Source organism: Rhinoraja longicauda, chromosome 3 (assembly GCF_053455715.1).
Source record: "Rhinoraja longicauda isolate Sanriku21f chromosome 3, sRhiLon1.1, whole genome shotgun sequence".
Lineage (NCBI taxonomy): Eukaryota > Metazoa > Chordata > Chondrichthyes > Rajiformes > Arhynchobatidae > Rhinoraja > Rhinoraja longicauda.
The window spans coordinates 95,769,638-95,777,483 of record NC_135955.1 but is presented as its reverse complement, the minus strand read 5'-3'; the positions used below and the strand labels follow the sequence as shown (position 1 = coordinate 95,777,483).

The 7,846-nt window shown below is 45.7% G+C and overlaps 1 protein-coding gene across 2 annotated transcripts in view; it reads right to left on the bottom strand.

Moving 5' to 3' along the window:
• The window catches only part of snx25 (sorting nexin 25), a 204,173-nt gene extending 202,410 nt beyond the window's left edge, over positions 1-1,763 (bottom strand). The window contains exon 1 of one of the 2 annotated variants that reach the window (XM_078396686.1): positions 1,711-1,763. The gene's annotated coding sequence lies outside the window, so the exon portion shown is untranslated. The remainder of the gene's footprint in view (positions 1-1,710) is intronic. The other variant, XM_078396687.1, reaches the window with a different exon arrangement.
• Between the last annotated feature and the right edge of the window lie 6,083 nt (positions 1,764-7,846).

Below are 7,846 nucleotides of genomic sequence, written 5' to 3'. Positions count from 1 at the left end.
CATACCTGTACGTCTTTGGAGTGTGGGAGGAAACCGAAGATCTCGGAGAAAACCCTCGCAGGTCACGGGGAGAACGTACAAACTCCTTACAGTGCAGCACCCGTAGTCAGGATCGAACCTGAGTCTCCGGCGCTGCATTCGCTGTAAAGCAGCAACTCTACCGCTGCGCTACCGGAGGATGGAGGGAATACAGTTTTTTACAATGACCACACGGTGACGACCACACGGCCTCGACTGTGTTGTTTGAGGAAGAAACAGTTGATAAGAACGAAAAGCTATGAATTACTCTTTTGATTTGTGCTACTGTAATAAAGACCAATTAATCAAGAAACGGCGTTTGGAAGATTCGTTTTTGTTATCTCAGAGTGCGGTGTGTGCGTAAGCTATTCCTACACCCCATCCCCGAGCAGTAATGGCTATCGAAGTTGGACTTGAATGAATGAATGAATAAGTTTATTGGCCAAGTGTGTGCACACACAAGGAATGTGCCTTGGTGCTCCGCTCACAAATGACAACACAAACATACAGATAAACAATTAAGAATAAAGCATAACCGCATCAAAAACAATAAGGATACAACATTACGGTCTAAACATGTGGGTGACAATAAACCAGAGCAAAAAAAGAAGGTATAAAAACTGCCATTACACCAATGTCCTGTACAACGACCTGTAAGCCAATGGATATTTTCAAGTAAGGGAGGGATAAATCCTTGATTAGTACGGGTGTCAGGGGTGATGGGGAGAAGGCAAGAGAATGGGGTTAGGAGGAAGAGATAGATGAGCCATGATTGAATGGTGGAGCAGACTTGATGGGCTGAATGGCCTAATTCTGTTCCCACCACTTTTATAAACCTATGAATGTAACATCCCGACTTCTGGGTAAGAAAATAACTGCAGATGCTGGTACAAATCAAAGGTATTTATTAACAAAATGCTGGAGTAACTCAGCGGGTCAGGCAGCATCTCAGGAGAGAAGGAATGGGTGACGTTTCGGGTCGAGACCCTTCTTCAGACCGATGTCAGGGGGGGCGGGACAAAGGAAGGATATAGGTGGAGACAGGAAGATAGAGGGAGAACTGGGAAGGGGAGGGGGGGAAGAGAGGGACAGAGGAACTATCTAAAGTTGGAGAAGTCAATGTTCATACCTCTGGGCTGCAAGCTGCCCAAGCGAAATATGAGGTGCTGTTCCTCCAATTTCCGGTGGGCCTCACTATGGCACTGGAGGAGGCCCATGACAGAAAGGTCAGGCTGGGAGTGAGAGGGGGAGTTGTGCTCAGCCCGACTTCTGTACTCAATGCCTCCCATGACTTACTAAAATGAGATAACAAACAATTTAATGTATCAGTATAAAGCTGAACTAGAAAAATATACAGAACCTACAAACATTCAGGAGCTTCTGCAGGATTAATCAAACAAATTAAAATGTTTCAGTAACATTTTATTCCTTCATTTGTATTTTCCCAGGTGTTATGAGGCAACTGAACAGTCCTCTCATCAGCTAGAGTGCAGTCCTGACCTCCCATCTACCTCATTGGAGACCTTTGAACTATCTTTAGACGGACTTTATCGGACTTCAGTCTGTCTGTCCTTTCTTCTGTTTTTGTTATTTTAAGTACGTGTTAAAGAGTATGTTTTAATGTTCCTTGGTTTGTTTTATGTGGGGGGTGAGGGTGGGGGTGGCTGGGGGAAGCTTTTTTCAATCTCTTACCTCGATAGAGATGCGATTTTTTTCCGTATCGTATCCCCGTCCCCACTGCGGCCTAACATCGCGGAGTGGCGTGGCCTTTCCTGGAGATCCATCCGCGGATGAGAGGGGATCTTATCGAAACGTATAAGTTTATTAAGGGGTTGGACACGTTAGAGGCAGGAAACGTGTTCCCATCATGGCTGATCATCCAGCTCAGTAATCTGTACCTGCCTTCTCTCCATACCCCCTGATCCCTTTAGCCACAAGGGCCACATCTAACTCCCTCTTAAATATAGCCAATGAACTGGCCTCAACAACCTTCTGTGGCGGAGAATTCCACAGACTCACCACTCTCTGTGTGAAGAAATGTTTTCTCATCTCGGTCCTAAAAGACTTCCCCCATATCCTTAAGCTGTGACCCCTGGTTCTGGACTTCCCCAACATCGGGAACAATCTTCCCGCATCTAGCCTCTCCAACCCCTTAAAGATTTAATCCGGAATTTGCAGTTCTTTAGTACACACCCTCCCCATCTAATTAGTTCAGAGCTTATTTGGAGGTTGTCGTGAGGATTAAATTATTGTATAAATGTACTCAGGACAGTGTTTCACCCAAGGAGGTTGGCCTGCCATAAATTGAGATGTTGAGTCCTGGTCTTTTTTTAACTTGTTGTAAGGATCCCCATCTAGTGGTATTGTTTAGAAAACATGAGCTGTTTCCTTTTACGCGATGAATGGCATACTTTCCTGCTCTGCGCTATTCAAAACAATCTTTCTCTCAGCTAAGCTAAACTAAGGTAAGCTAAACTAAACTGAGATAAGCAATTAAACTCTTGCGAACAGAAGGTATCTCTGCAACCATACATAAAATGTTTCTGGAGTTAAAATCTCATTTGTTGAATTAATTCAAATAACAAAACACCATTTTACGGTGTGTCCATATGGCCAAGGTTAAATCATGAATGGACTGCGAACTCCCACAATTTAATAATAATAATAATAATAATAATATTAATTTATTGTCATTGCAACGAGTACAACGAAATTTTAAAATAGCCAATCCTGACGGTGCGTAAAAACATATATGCAATAAATGCAAAAACAAATAAATACAATTATATTAAGCACAAAAGATTTTTTAACAGTGTTGCCTAGTGCAGAAGGTAGTGTTCAGTTCTCGTATGGCCCTGGGGTAAAAACTGTTCTTAAGTCTGTTTGTTCGGGATTTGATCGACCTGAAACGTCGACCAGAGGGCAGATGAACAAACAGACGGTGGCCGGGGTGGGATGGATCTTTTATTATTTTGCCTGCTCTACTGAGGCAGCGTAGGCTGAACAGGTGCTCCAGGGAGGGCAGTGAGCAGCCGATGATCTTCTGGGCCGTCGTGATGACCCTCTGAAGGGCCTTCCTGTCCTTTTCTGAGCAGCTGGCATACCATGTGGTTATACAGTATGCCAGCACACTCTCGATGGAGCAGCGATAGAAGGACATCATGAGCTTCTCCTGCAGGTTGGTTTTCCTGAGGATCCTCAGGAAGTGGAGTCTCTGCTGTGCCTTCTTCACTGTGGTGATGGTGTTGGTAGACCAGGTAAGATCCTCTGCGATGTGCGTACCCAGGAACCTGAAAACGGGTACCCTTTCCACACAGACCCCATTGATGTAGAGTGGGTCGTATTCTACACTGGTTTTCCTGAAGTCAATTATAAGTTCCTTTGTTTGGAGGAGTTCAGGACAAGATTGTTCACTGAACACCATGCTGCCAGCCTTTGGATTTCATCCCTGTAGGCTGTCTCATCTCCTCCTGAGATGAGTCCAACCACAGTCATGTCATCCGCGAACTTGATGATGGTGTTGGTGGGATGGGTGGGGGCGCAGTCGTGAGTGTAGAGGGAGTAAAGGATGGGGCTCAACACACAGCCCTGTGGTGAGCCGGTGCTCAGTGTAATGGTGGAGGAGAGGTGAGGGCCTATTTTGACGGTCTGGGGGCGGTTGGTCAGGAAGTCCTTGATCCATTGGCAGATGGTTTGGGAAAATCCAAGGTCAGAAAGTTTGGTGACCAGTCTGCTCGGGATGACCGTGTTAAAGGCAGAGCTGAAGTCGAGGAAGAGCATCCTCACATAGCTCCCCTGGTGTTCAAGGTGGGTCAGTGCAGTGTGAAGAGCAGTGTCGATGGCATCCCCTGTAGACCTATTTGCTCTGTAGGCAAACTGGTATGTGTCGAAGGTGGGTGGGAGGCTGGCTTTGATGTGCTGCAGGACAATTTGTTCCTTTTGTGTATTATCCAGCATCTGCAGTCCTTTGATTCTGCACGCAGTCACAAACACTCTTGACTCTCTCTTGAATCATGACCATAGATACATAGAAAATAGGTGCAAGAGTAAGCCACTTGGCCCTTCGAGCCGGCACCACCATTCAATGTGATCATGGCTGATCATTCACAATCAGTACCAATGGAGAGACAAACAGGGTTAATATTTCTTGTCATCAATCTGAAATGTTGAAATGAAGGATGAGAGGGGATCTTATAGAAACGTATAAAATTATAAAAGGACTGGACAAGCTAGATGCAGGAAAAATGTTCCCAATGTTGGGCGAGTCCAGGGGCCACACAGTCTAAGAATAAAGGGGAGGCCATTTAAAACTGAGATGAGGAAAAACTTTTTCACCCAGAGTTGTGAATTTGTGGAATTCTCTGCCACAGAAGGCAGTGGAGGCCAATTCACTGGATGAATTTAAAAGAGAGTTAGATAGTGCTCTAAGGGTTAGCGGAATCAAAGGATATGGGGAGAAGGCAGGCATGGGTTTACTGATTATGGATGATCAGCCATGATCACAATGAATGGCGGTGCTGGCTTGAAGGACCAAATGGCCTCCTCCTGCACCTATTTTCTATGTGCTATGTTCTATGCTCCATGTTGTCTTTTCATTTTTTAGAGATACAGCGTAGAATCAGGCCCTTCGGCCCGCCGAGTTCGTGCCGACCAGCGATCCCCGTACACTAACACTACCCTGCACACACTAGGGTCAATTTTCAATTATACCAAAGCCAATTAGTAAACAAACCTGTACGTCTTTGGAGTGTGGGAGGAAACCGGAGAGCCTGGAGAAAACCCACGCAGGTCACGGGGAGAAGGTACAAACTCCGTACAGACAGCTCCCCGTAGTCAGGATCAAACCCGGGCCTCTGGTGCTGTAAGGCAGCACTGTGCCACCCCTTTGGGCACCATCTCTGATGAAGGGTGTGCTGGCTCTGGATACAGGGTCCAGAGGAGTTTACAAGAATGATTAGCAGGAGTGAGTAGGTTAACCTACGATGAGCGTTTGTCGGCTGGGCCTGTACTCGTTGGAGTTTAGAAGAATGAGGGGTGACCTCATTGAAACATACAGAAACGTGAAAGGCTTGGATAGAGTGGATGTGGAGAGGATGTTGCCTCTAGTGGGAGAGTCTACGACCAGAGGTCATAGCCTCAGAATTAAAGGACACTCTTTTAGGAAGGAGATGAGGAGAAATTTATTTAGTCAGAGGGTGGTGAATCTGTGGAATTCTTTGCCACAGAGGGCTGTGGAGGCCAAGGCAGAGATAGATAGGTTCTTGGTTAGTCGAGGTGTCAGAGGTTATGGGGAGAAGGCAAGAGAATGGGGTTAAGAGGGAGAGATAGATCAGCCATGATAGAATGGCGGAGTAGACTTGATGGGCCGAAGGGCCTATTTCTACTCCTATCCCTTGTGACCTTGTAAGGCAGCAACTCTACCAATGCGCTACCGTGCCACCCTTAACTTCTCTCTGTACCATTCTCTCTTCTTGAATTGTTGGATATTTCCCTCATTGAGTTTTTATTTCAATCTACTTTAGTGGTGTTGGTTGTGGTTTGCAAATAGCCACAAGGAATAAATCCCATGCCGCTTTTTCAAGTTGGCCTGTTGGATCTTTTAAGTGGGGCAAACAGGACTTGAATATAACATCTCATCTGAAAGACAGCAGACCTGACCAAAGCTGTTTACAGTCCTTTGATCGCATGGAAAATCTTGATTACATAGATACCAAATAACAACACATAGCACTCTTTCATGTTTGGGAACCATGAAGCAACCGTGTAATATAAGTCAAGTTAAGTTCATGGTTTGTACGTTATATCAACTTAAGGCTATATCTGCATGAGAAATCAAAACAGGCTTTAAACTAATATGGTCAGAAGGACTAAATTGGTCTTTGTTAGACTGATTTTTACCAGTTATCTCGCATTCCTTGAATATATTGACTCTTTGCTGGGTATCCTAAGGGGCGTCTCAGTGGCGCAGCTGGTAGAGGTGTTGTTTCACAACTTTAAAGACCCAGGTTCAATCCTAACACTCATTACTGCCCATGTGGAGTTTGCACATTCTCCCTGTGACCATGTGGGTTTCCTCCAGGTGCTCCAGTTTCCTCCCACATCCTAAAGACATGCAGGTGCAGATAATAGAGTCTCAGAGTGATTCAGCGTGGAAACAAGCCCTTCGGCCCAACTTGCCCACACCGACTAACATGTCTCAGCTGCACTAGTCCCACCTGCCTGTGTTTGACCCATATCCCTGTTTCTTAAATGTTGGGTTAGTTCCAGCCTCAACTACCTCCTCCGGCAGCTTGATCCATACACCCACCATCCTTCGCGTAAAAAAGTTACCCCTCAGATTCCTATTAAATCTTTTCCCATTTAACCTTAAACCTATGTCCTCTGGTCCTCGATTCCCTTACTCTGGGCAAGAGACTGTGTATCTACCCAATCTATTCCTCTCATGATTTTGTACACCTCAATAAGATCACCTCTCATCCTCCTGCACTCCAAGGAATAGAGACCCAGCCTATTCAACCACTCATACAGTCAAAAGGTATAGGAGTAGAATTAGGCCATTCAGCCCATCAACTCTACACCGTCATTCAATCGAAGGCCAAAATGGCCTACTCCTGCACCTGTTGTCTATTGTCTATTGAGTGTGCGAGGAAAAATCGGAGGATCTGGAGCAAAACCCATGCGGTCACAGGGAGAACGTACATACTCCCTACAGATAACACCCATAATCAGGATCGAACCAGGATCCCAGATGCTGTGAGGCAGCAACACTACCATCGCGTCACCAAGCCGCCCTAACCATTTCCCAGTTCCGATGCAAGGCCATCGATCTGAAACGTTAATCCATGTTCTCGATTCACAGTTGCTGCCTGACCTGCTGGCGATCCCCAAGGTTTCAGGTGGTTAACTCGTCTGGCTTCCTTTGACGACTTAAAAGTGTGAGCAGGATTAGCTGTAGCTGGTGGGCGAGAGCCAAGTGAAGAGGAGAAAATCGTCTTCAGCCCTGAGGTCAAGTGCAGAGAGCTTGAACTTGCCAGACAAGAGTCAGAGAAAACAGTACAAACTCTGCCATCCCTAGGGTTCAATTTAAGCAGTATTGCACTCAGCTCAGTCTCTCGCAATAATTTCCTTCCTCGGGTAGGGGCCAAAGTTCTTTACTCTCCCAACGAAATAAATGTAATGATGTGTAGGAAGTAACTGCAGATGCTGGTTTACACCGATGTAAATGTAGTGATATTGAAAGACTTCCAATTTATGTCAATAGATCTTCCAAACAGGTTAAAACAGTGACGCCCACCTTCTCAGCTGTGCTGTGAAGTTCTGGAGGAGGGTTTAAGTAGAGGGTGAAGCGGTAGGATGAGCCCCGAGGCCCAGAGATTGGTTGTTATGGTTTGAAATCCTTGTCGCCATCCCCTCGGCCAACAATGAACCATTCTAGACACAAAATGCTGGAGTAACTGGCCTATCTTCGGTTTAAATCAGCATCTGCAGTTCTTTATTACATATTCTTGATTAGTGTCCAAACAAACGCACAAAGTACTGGAGTAATGAAAGGAGGCGAAGAGGAATTTCTTTAGTCAGAGGGTGGTGAATCTGTGGAATTCATTGCCACGGACGGCTGTGGAGGCCAAGCCAGTGGATATTTTTAAGGTAGAGATAGATTCTTGATTAGTACGGTGTCAGGTGTTATGGGGTTAGGAACAAAGAGGGAGTGTTGGATCAGCCATGGTTGAATGGCGGAGTAGACTCGATGGGCCGAATGGCCTAATTCTGCTCCCAGAACTTTTGACAATGAATCATTCTACATTTCCTTGATGCTCTGATCTGTCGT